This window comes from Periophthalmus magnuspinnatus, chromosome 9 (assembly GCF_009829125.3).
Source record: "Periophthalmus magnuspinnatus isolate fPerMag1 chromosome 9, fPerMag1.2.pri, whole genome shotgun sequence".
Lineage (NCBI taxonomy): Eukaryota > Metazoa > Chordata > Actinopteri > Gobiiformes > Gobiidae > Periophthalmus > Periophthalmus magnuspinnatus.
In genome coordinates this window covers 35,434,714-35,446,948 of record NC_047134.1, presented here as the reverse complement: position 1 = coordinate 35,446,948, position 12,235 = coordinate 35,434,714, and positions in this window count along the sequence as shown.

Here is a 12,235-nt window from a genome sequence, read left to right as displayed (position 1 = left end):
AAGGCCTTTTTATATTTTCAAATTAAAATGTTATGCAATATCCATAGTTTAGTGACATTGAGAAACAGCACAGTTTTTCATCTCCCGGTGACTCTGAGACGTGCAGAGAAATGTGAGGAGGTGTGTTGTGTGGACAGTAAACACACTGACCCTTTGTAATTAATTGATAGTTACAAAGGGTCAGCGCGTTTACTGTCCACTCACCGATCGGTCAGAAAACTTAACGAGCACTTCCTGAGGTTAGAACAGTCCAGATAAACTCAAAAGAAATGAATGAATCACTTTCACCGTCTGTGTCGTCTCCACAGGTCACACGGTCGCCAGGTTATTTGAAAATTAAAACAAATAAAGATCTGCATCGTTAAAGCCAATTACAATCAGACTGAAGCAGATTCAAGAGCCGCCGCGTCACACAACCCGAGGAAGCAAAACGCCGTAATAACTAACGCAATTTAATCACAATGCGGCTGGAGCGCTCGGGTACAAGTCGGATGAATATGATTTGTCATGGATTAGCTCGAGAAATAAAACATCCCTGAGATTTTGAGGATTGCATTACGGGTTTGTGCGGTGCTTTGGAATGACCACATCGATCTTTGTTTCTCCCCAAACACACAGTACGTCCCCCCCCCCCTCGTCTGCGGCTCGCTGGCTCGGCGCTCAGACTCTGGCAGCGGCTGAATGGGCTCTCAGCTGGAGCCATTATTCACTTCAATACGTTTCAGCGCTGTGTTCGATGGCCAAGGACGACCCAAATGCTGTCTTTATTCCCCGAGGTGCAGATAGATCGGGCCAAAGAGCCGGCGCCCCGCTCTCAAATCAAATGCCAGATGTTTCTATAATTGCGTCGCTTATACTTTGTCAGGGCTTCCATTTGAATGTGGGTAAATCTTCCTGAAACAATATCATCCAAATGCAGGTGTCAGACTTTAAATCGGTGCATATCTCACGCTCCTTTTAATCCCAGACATTTCAATCCGACGCGGCGAAGGCGATGAAGGCGACTCAGCACTTTGGGCTCATCCCTTCAAACTGTTCTCGTTCTGTGTAGTGAAATGTGACACGATTGAGGCCGACAACAGAGTCTAACAGCGGAGGAAAAGTACAAATACACAGGTGAAAAGGTACTCAGGTAAAAGTAACGCAAGAAAAAAGATCCACTTGAGTAAAAGTATTTAAGTATCTGTTTAAAAATGTACTTTAAGACTGAAAAGTAAAGGTATTTTACACAAGCGCTGTTCATTTGTTCAAGCGTAAATGTAAAAATATTGATTAAAAATGAGACATATTTTTGTTCAGCAGGAGCAAAACGGATCAATTTCTTCATTTTTCTTCTGTACTTTGTGTTTTTATTTTTGTTTTGCTCAAAGTCGAAGCTTGAACTGAAAACCTTTAGTCAGGATGTTTCCACGAACATGGTCCAAATAACAAATAAATCATATGAAAAGTACTTTTTACTTTTCAGTCGAGTATATTGTAGTATTGTAGTAGTATGTAGTATTTAGTAGTATTTTGTGCAGTTTTTGAGCTCATATGAGGCTTTAAATGTTGCGATTTTGAACAAAAACAGTTAAATTGATCATTTTTTCTAGCAGTTTTTTGTATTTTTTTGATGATAAAACCTCAGACTTTGCAGCAGGTCTCAAGGTTATGAGAAAGTACTTTTACTTTTCAGTCTAGTTCAAAAAAGTAGTGGAGTAGAATGTACGAATACTGCTCTGAAATGTACTAAATGTAGTAAAAGTAAAAGTACACATTGTAAAATGTACTCAAGTAAAGTACAGATATCTAAAAATTCTACTTAAATACAGAACTTTACTAGTTTAACTTTGTTACGTTCCACCACTGTGTCGACTGGATAGTAAAAATTTAAGTCCACTATGTAACTTTTCTGGTGGAGGTCTCCATGGAGATGTTATTTGCTATTTAAGTTACCCTCCTCCATGGACAGAAGCAGGTAGACATCACCAGGCAAGTTACAGCTCAGATCTGTGACGAGAAGAGCCCATTTACAGTGAGACTTGCGCTGTAACATTCTGGTCATAAACTGTAGGCTCTATATAAACGGACATGGCTAACCTGCTGCTGCGTTTCAAACAGGAAGTGATCATGGACGCACTTCCTGCTCCATCGACTCTGGCTCCAGTTCACTTTCTATTGAAAAACTGTCCCTCTCTCTGTACCTGCTGCTTCAGACTCATCATTATTATTTATTTATTTATTTTAGTTTATTTGTTCACTTTTTTGTTATTTTGATTTTTTTTGTTTTTTGTTATTTTGAGTTAATTTTAGAATTTTTTTTTATTTTTTTTTTGTTTATTTTTTAACTTTTTTTTGTAGTTTTGAGGTTTTTGTTTTTTTATTTTGAGTTCATTTTTGATTTATTTATTTATTTTTTATTTTGTTTTTTTGTTTATTTTTTAACTTTTTTTGTAATTTTGAGGTTTTTGGTTTTTTTTAGTTATTTTGAGTTAATTTTTATTTTTTTTTATTTTTAATTTTAAGTTTATTTTTTGTTTTTTGAGTCCTCTCTCTGTCTCTGCTGCTTCAGACTCATTCTGGTCTTAAATGTTCGTATTAACCCTCTACATGATCCTGGGGTTTTTATTTCACTATTGTGTCTGTAAATCAACGTTTGAACATTAAAAACAGACAAACCAGCTGCTTTCTTTCCCTGAGATCACTAAACACAAACTACAAGCTCATTACTCCACATCAGAAAACATAGTGTGGCTTTAATCAACTTTAAAAAGGGACAAATTGTCTGATGACAGAGACACAGACATTATTCTAATATCACGCTCAGTGGAGTCACGAGGTAAAGTTCTGCTTCGAGATAGAGCCGTGTCTCCTCCCTCCTCCACACTTTGCACCAAAACATTAACTTCACTCCCTTCATTTTCTCTGATCCTAAACTGCACCACACACACCTCAAGTCCTGACATTATAAATTATGAAAGCTTTACTAAAATTCTCTTCTTTTCGTAGTCGACTCAGTTTTTTGTTTGTTTTTTCTGATTGGTCTGCATATTAAATGATTATTTCTTGTACATTGAGAAGTTTAAAACACATTTAAAAGAGTAAATATGGTGAAATAAAGTGTCTACATCGAGAATATTTACAAAAACAAACAAAAAAAACAAACAAAACCCCCCAAAAAACAGAAATTGTATATTATATGTGTCATTTTGATCTTTGTGCATGTGTTTTGAGCAGAGGAAAAGCACAAAATTCTGGGCCCAACGTAAAAAATCTTCTTCAAATCATCAAAAATACATATTACCGAGTTTGTGACGGGGCCCCTCTCTGCACTGGACCCCGGGTAAACGTTCCCTTTACCCCCCTCCAGTCCGACGCCCCTGGATTTAAGGTCTGTACAGTCCACACGACGATTACAATGATCAAAACACCATTAGCGTTATCCAGGATGTTTGCGGTGCACACGCGTGACCTCGCCGTTCTGTGAAATGGATTTCAGTGAATTTAAAACGATCATGAGTCACTGTTCTCTCTGGATTTACACAGAGGAGCTTTAAACTCAAACCACGGGAACACGGAGACACAGAGAAACCACGTGGAGCAGTGAGGCGTTTGTGTGGAAAGGCTCATCCCACACGCCGCGGCACGCTAACACACGGGGTGAAAGGTCAACAGAAAGCCGCTCCCCGTGCTTACCCCTCGCCCGGACAAACGCTTTCACAAAACGAGTGGATCTGGAGCCGTGGCGTTTCCTTTCTCCCTGATTTCAGACGATGTGATTGACGTGGCTGCGAAAAAAGAGGAAAAAAACGACGAGAAACAGGCCGATGTTTGTAGTAACAACAATCGAAGCCACATATTTTTATTTATCACGGGTAAAATACTTTAAATACTGATCTGGATTTTTGAGAAGAGGCAACGTTTGGATTTGAGAAACAAAAAAACGTACAAACTCGTGACTGTGTTGGAGCGTCTCACGTTCCGACGGAGGATTTTCTCGCTCTACGGTCCCGGTCCAAACGCGTCTGAACGGGGATTCTCGGCTCCTGTGTGACATGTGAATCTTTTGGATCTGTTCGCTTCAAAGAGCCGTTCAAAACACCGGCTCTTTTACTGTTTATTTATAAAACAGAAGCCGATGTGAGACTCGTTTTATCAACAAATTAATCAAACGACCAAAGTTCAGACGTTTAAAATGGTCCAAACTGAGAGCGGGAGTGTGTTTTTTTACGCTTTCAAATCTAGTTCCGACCGTGCGCGTTAAGGAACCGTTCAGAAGAGCCGACGAGTTCTCGAACATCACGTCACGAGTCACACCAGAGCCACAGCGCCTCCTCCAGACAAGACAGTGTAGTGCACAGGAGAAATAAACTTATTCATGAAACTAATCACAGACAGAAGTGACCAAGACTCAGATGTGAGAAATTTAGCATAATTAAAAAAAAAAAAAAGCTGCACAACAATAATAATAATTAAAAAACGTAGTGTTATTATGATGTTAAATGTGTTTTTTATGCACAAATCTCTCATCTGTGCTCAGCTGCTGGACCAGATCAGTGTAAAAATGCAGAGATTAGAAATAAAAAGATTTGTTTCTTTAAAAAAAAAAACGACATTTAGTTCTAACGATTCACGCAGTCGCACAGGAGAAACTAAAGAAACTCCACATACGGCTCTTAAAGCTTCGCACTCGTTTGAGCTCAGTTTTGTGTCGATTATGTCGTGGTTTTAGTTCAGCTGTTGCATGAATCACACTCGAGTCAGAACTTACCGACGCAAACGACTCTGGGGAATCGTTAATCAAAACCACTTTTTTTAAAACCATTTTGATCTGTAGATTGAAAAGCAACGTCAGAACATTTCCAGAAGACAAACTGGTGGGATTCGGGTCTGTGGAGAGGCGAGCGCACTCAGCTCAGTCGTTTTCCGTGTTGTGACTTGACTGAATCTGCTCGTGTGTGTGTTCGTGTGTGAGTTTGTGCGTTTGGGGATTGTATTTTCTTTGTTGTGCGGCCTGATAAAGTTGTAGGTACAAACTCGACGACACGCTGTCTGTTGGTGAGTGTTAGTAATTTAGAGCGTTGGAAGCAGAAGTGAAGAACAGATGAAGGGAGCGTTGCCAGAGCGCCGCGGGGCCGTGCATCCACAATGAGGGAATCTCCCACTTTTAATGAGAGAAATATTGGACTCTCAAATCGCTGCATCCATTTGGCTTCAAAACTACGGCTGCTCAACTATTTATCTGAGGCAAACTGGCTCACGCTGCGATAATGTGTTCCCAAACTTAGCATTTACTGGAGGAGGAAGACTCAGAGGTTTGCATTTCTCATAGTTAATGTTTCATTATGTTTTGTTTTTTGTGTTTTTTTACAGAAAGAAAAACAAATGTTGCTCTAAGTTCAGAATTCCTTGGTATATTTTTGTCCATGACTTGAGCGTAACAGTCTCATCAATGAGTCTCATCCATAAACTGTGTGTATAAACGGCTAACCCGCCGCCGCCGTGTTCCAAACAGGAAGTGATCATGTGCGCACTTCCTGCTCCATCGACTCTGGCTCCAATTCACTTTACTCTCTCCGTACAGTCGTCCACCGTTATATCGCAGTTCACCTTTCGTGGTCTCGCTGCTTCATGGATGTTTTGTGTAATTTTTTTTTTACAGATTATAAACGTCCATTGTGTCGTGCGTCCTGATTGGCTGTTGGACTGTAGACCATTGTGTCGTGCGTCCTGATTGGCTGTTGGACTGTAGACCATTGTGTCGTGCGTCCTGATTGGCTGTTGGACTGTAGACCATTGTGTCGTGCGTCCTGATTGGCTGTTGGACTGTAGACCGTTGTGTCGTGCGTCCTGATTGGCTGTTGGACTGTAGACCATTGTGTCGTGCGTCCTGATTGGCTGTTGGACTGTAGACCATTGTCCATCAGTCTCCTCCGTGCCGTGTCTCCTGTCCAGTACAGAATGTGTTCAGACAAATTTACATAAACGTTGGATCTCAGTGTGACTCTGAAGTGCTGTACGTTTGCAATTTGTTTTCTCCTCGACAAAACCCACAATGTCGATGAAACGTTCTGCACCGACAAAGACGCCGACGAAGGTTTGAACTTTGAGAGAGTTTAAACGAGAGAGAAATGTGAGAAAATGTTAACGCCTGTGTGAGAAAAGTGTATAAAGTGTGTGGTGAGGGGTTTGACAGACAAAAACAGAGAATAATGTAAAAAATAAAGATGATACTTCAGGGATTTCACTTATTGAGGGTTATTTTTAGAACGTGACCTCCTTAATCTGCTGCTTCAGACTCATTCTGGTCTTAAATGTTCGTATTAACCCTCTACATGATCCACTTTTGTGTCTGTAAATCATGAACATTAATAACAGACACATCAGGTCCTTCTTTCCTCGAGGTCGCTCCTGTTAAACCAGTGGTGCGGGTGTAAGGGGGCGTTACCTTCAACATCCTGGCTCCTGATTGGCTCTTTAGTTGCTGTGATACTCTCTGTTTGTCCTGAAGCTGTGACGTCAGACTCACTCAGTCTCTTCTTTTCTCAGTCTGTGGTTCATCTGGTTCTTCTGTTAATTTATTTTAATGGATTCTATTTTCAGACCAAGGACCACTCTGAGGAGGACCACTAATGAGCCGCCCAAACCGTCAGGTCGGAAAACAAACTCAGCCTAAAAGAATCTATTCAAGAATCAGATGAACCTCACTGGACAAAAAAGAGAAACGACCGACATAGAAAGTATCACATTTATGGAACAGGTGATGATGAGAAGTGAAATAAAAATAGAAATGTTTTTATGACGTGAAGGACATGACACACTCAAACACTTATGTCTTTTCTACACCGGTGTTTTAGTCACAATCACACACTGTTTTCTGATTTCTCTTCGCTTCAGATGGACAGACGTGAAGCACAAACCGACGGTTCGACTGATATGAAAAACTGAACATGAAAAACTGAACAGGAAAAACTGAACATGAACTGAAGTCCTGACCTTTAAATCTGAGTTTATTGCAGAGACGTCACTAAAAAGACAGAAAAAACTATTATTTTGTCAAATCTGAAGCTGTGCAGTTGTGTGGATCAGCACGAGCTTCACACACAGTGACACTTTTCTGGAGCCGCAGGACGTCATAGAAATGTGAGAAATTAAAGACACACTGTGGAACTTTTGCAGAGGGAGAAGAGGGAGGTCTGACATAATGAAGATGTTTGTAACCCACGTGGCCTAGATTGCCCCCACCCATTAAAGCACCGGTGAGTGTTTACCTGGCGCGCCCCTGTCACTTCCTGCTCTGGTTCTTGCTGCTCACTGTGGCTCGTGCTGGTCCTGCTCATCTGTCGTTCAAAATCCGAATCAACTTCTTGCATTCTACGCATTCAACCAACCGCTCAGTGAGTCTTGCTCTTGTTTTAATCGCTGTTCAATTGAGAAAAAAAGCGCACTCTAGTGCTACGCTAAGCTGTGACGAACCCCCATAGAGGTACGGCTAAACACGCTAATGCTAGCGCCTATGAAGAGTGCAACCTGATTTGCGTCAGTATTGATTAAATACAAACTAAATCAAGTTTTTACTTATGCCGAATTAAAGGCCTAACCTTTAACGTCAAAGGACACTTTTAGTTTTCTGAGTCACCCCCGTTTTGATGTTTATTTGTTATTTTGATATGGGTGATTTGTTGACCAATGTAGCTACGTTTTGTTTGTTTGTTGCGCAACTTTATAGAACTTTGACACATTTCATTTCAGTTAATGGCCTAAAACAGAGGAAGTTAACTTAAAGGTGCACTATGTTTTGGAAATGTGAAATATTATCTAATGAATAATTTATAATATTTTGATATGAATAATATTGCAATTCATTCTAATTGTAACTGTATGTATTGTTGTTTATCTTATAGCCTGTAAGCTACATAATGTGAGTTTAATTTGGGTTTTTCCTTTTTGACCATGTACAGGTCAGGTTTTTTTCCCCCCTTCAGTCTGATGATTCTAACTTCACCTGTGATGGCGAGCTGCCCATACACCACTCTGTGGTAGGAAATTGAACTCTTTTCTCTGTCGCTGGATTTTATACAAACTTTGAAACTTGGTCTGAAAGACTTTGCTCACCCACACACACAAACTCATGGACTAAATATTCACATGAACAATCGGATTTCACGGGTCTGAAGTTGTTATTCATTTATTTTCTTTATTTTGATTGATCACATCACTATTGTATACCTGTTTAATATAAATGTTGATTATTATAAGTATTATTGAATTTCTGACTATATATAGAAAAAATATTAATACAATCATTCATATAATCAACTTTATTTTTGTTTGTGTTCTTTCACTTACTTACTGGCTCCCTACCGAATCTAGCCTGAGACATCTTTTGCAGTCAGTCCGCCTAGCCTACAACACGTTACATGTTCTTATTTTTTACCAACAAAAAACACCTTTAAAAACATTGTCACTTTGAGCAGCCTCGTCTCTCCACAGATCTGGTCTGTAACGTCACTGATGTCACATGTTTGTACATTTGGAGATACCGAAGATACAGGACAGAAAACAGGAAATTAAATTAACTTAATTAAGTTAAGGTTAAGCTCCACTTTAATGTCCCTGTGGTTGTGCTCTGCATTTGACCCGTCCCTCAGTGTCACTGGAGCGTCTCATCAGGAGCGCGTCGTCCCATGACATGGGACCCGGCCACAGGGGAACCGGCGACATGGGACCCGGCCATGTGATGTTGCTGTTAGGTTTGTTCAGGTGGTCATGACTCATCCGGACGATTTTCCCTGTGGGGAAAGTTTTGGGTTGTGTGAAATGTTACATGTTAAAACTGCACTTTGAAGATAAGACAATAAAAAAAATAAAATAAAATGTTTTTTAAAATAAATCAAGAAATACTACTACTACTACTAATAATAATAATAATGATAGAATAAATCATAATAATCGTCATCATCTTTATTTATTTGCTGCTTTACATCAAAGTAAAAACACATTACACACCCAGAAGATAAAAAACAACACACAGAAATACAAGAAACACACAAAATGTCTTTAAATGAATAAACTATAATCAAAAGTAAATAACAACTTTTCAGAAACAGCAACACAAACTCGACACATGAGCCGATTATAATCATCAAACACACAGCTCCACACACACACAGCTCCACACACACACAGCTCCACACACACAGCTCCACACACACACACACACACAGCTCCACACACACACAGCTCCACACACACACAGCTCCACACACACACCTCCGGGAGCCGTGGGGAGGAATCATTACACATCTGAGCTGCACAAAGGAGCCGTGTGTGCTTCTCTCTGGACTCACGGCGGCTCTTGGATTTTTAAAGTGCTTTGACCTTCACACTCTCCTCTCGTGTCCAGTTATTTATTTGTTTTGTGGTTATAAAAGGCTCTCGTCACCCGAGGACGCCGTCAGAGGGACGTTTGAGTTTACAGTGAGACTGAGCGTCAGACTCAGTGCAGAGTTTGATCTGCTCCACTGAGACGCGGCAAATTTGGAAAATGATGAAAGGTTTTTGGAGTTTGAGATGGATTAAAGCCCACAGGGAAACATCCGGCTGATTCTTATCTCATCTGGTCTTTTGGCAGAGAAAAAGTGCACTGTCTTTTGTCTTTTGTCTTTTGTCTTTTGTCTTTTGTTCCACTCAGATATTTTCATGTTGAGTAAAAAGTCACAAACTGTTACTTTATGATCTGAATAAACATAAACTACAGTAATGTCCATCGTCTCTGAGCAGAGTTTCTGTTTGTTTCTGTTTTTCTGTTTTTCTGTTTCTGTTTCTATGTTGAATTCCACACACAGTTATTTTCTTCCGCTCGTGTGGACTTTACATTCACTGCTGTTCTGTCCAAAACAAAACAAACTTTGCTCCATGTCCCAATGAACGAGGAAAATGCAGTTTTTTCCCCTGTTGTTTCAGGCTGATACCCCTCTGTATGAAAATAAAGAAATAAAAGTTAAGAAAGAAAGAAAGAAAATATAAATAAAAGTAAAGAAAGAAAATATAAATAAATAAATAAAATTAAAGAAAGAAAGAAAATATGAATAAATAAGTGAACAAACTAATAAATAAATAAATAATAAAGAGATTCTGGACCTTCTGGAGAGGGAAGAGGAGGAATGGGCTGAGAAGGCTCCTGGTTCTGCTGCTGAGGTGTTATATTTTCTTGTTCCACTGCAGTTACACACATTTCTTCAATACTTTACGAAGACGTGAGTCTGACACAGGTGAATCTCTCTGTTTTCAAATGAGCCTGATTGACAGGTGGATTAGCCAATCAGGGACATGCACGCGGAAAAAATAAAATAAATATCACAGAGGCTGAAAAACATCTTAGATTTCTGCAGAATCACTGAGAAACACTAAACTCTGTTAATCTACGGTGAGACAAATGTGATTTTATTTGTAAATCACAGGCGACCAATGAGCTGCTTCATTTCACATGTGTCACTGAAATAAACAGATCTGATTGGACGAGCACGTTTGACCGAGTTTGAGACGGACCAGAGGAACTAGACTCATGTCAAACTGTATAAAAGTACATCAGTCTGGATTTACCCAAATTCTAATGTAATCCAGATGAAAACAGTGATAAAGTCATTTTAAAAAGGGAATCTCCAAAGAAAGTAAAAGTATTAAAGTACTGTAGTTAAGTACACTTTATATGTATTTGTACTTTACTCAAGTTCATTTTACAGTGTGTACTTTTTACTTTTACTCTACCACATTTGAGAGCAGTATCTGTACTTTTACTCCACTACATTTATTAACTTAAAAGTAAAAGTATTTTTTATTATTATTGAAAAGTCTGAGTGTTTATTTTTAACACGTTCATGGTCTGAGCAAAAAAAAGTATACAAATAAAATCAAATACGTTCACCTCAAATCTGTATAAAAATCACTACATTAAATCAAAATATGTTTACCTTTTACTCTTTCAGTACATTTTTTATTTTCTAATTGAAGTAGATGATTTTATGTGATACTTTTACTTTTTTCTTTGCTCCAGTATCTACTTTTTTAAGTATCTAATCCTCTACTTTTACTTAAATAACAAATCTAAATTGCAAAATAAGACACTTACTCTGACTCCATGAAAAATGATTAAACACGACGTGGTTTTGAAAAATACAAACAGTTCTGTCTTTGTAAATAAATAAAGTGGGTGTATTACAGATTATATTTAAGTAAAATACATAAACTTCAACATCTGCTTCAAAAACTTAAACAAACATCTTCAGTCATGTCTCACTCTGCAGAATCTCCATTTTAAATTCATTTTTTCACAGAACAGATTCATCCTCGTTGGCTCTGGCTCCAGGTCGACTCACTGAAATGTGCAGGACTCAACGCCTTTTTATGAGTTTAAATAAAAAACACAACAATCATGAAGAAAAAGAAAAAAAAAACCACAGGAGCCACATCTGCCCCACTCCCCCCAACGTCACCTCTACTTTTCTCCTCCTCATTTTTCAACTGACAGAGTCTGACTCAGACGAGAGGACACTAAACATGTCTCCCTCTGTGTCTCACCCTCTGTGTCTCACCCTCTGTGTCTCACCCTGTGTCTCACCCTCTGTGTCTCACTCTGTCTCCCTCTCTGTGTCTCACTCTGTCTCACTCTCTGTGTATCACTCCCTCTGTGTCTCACCCTCTGTGTCTCACCCTCTGTGTCTCACTCTGTGTCTCACCCTCTGTGTCTCACTCTGTGTCTCACTCTGTGTCTCACTCTGTGTCTCACTCTGTGTCTCACCCTCTGTGTCTCACCCTCTGTGTCTCACCCTCTGTGTCTCACTCTGTCTCACTCTCTGTGTGTCACTCTCTGTCTCACTCTGTGTGTCACTCTGTCTCACTCTCTGTGTGTCACTCTGTGTCTCACTCTCTGTGTCTCACTCTGTGTCTCACTCTGTGTCTCACCCTCTGTGTCTCACCCTCTGTGTCTCACCCTCTGTGTCTCACCCTCTGTGTCTCACTCTGTCTCACTCTCTGTGTCTCACCCTCTGTGTCTCTCTCTGTCTCACTCTCTGTGTGTCACTCTCTGTCTCACTCTCTGTGTCTCACTCTCTGTAAAAAGCCTTTGTTTGTCTCATGTTTAAGATCCTGTGGACTGAAGAAGGACACTGGTGTGAAAGGAGCGTGAGGAGAAACGTGGAGGACGTGTGGGCGGTCTGTGAGTGCGGTGGGCGGTCTGTGGTCAGGCGGTCTGCGG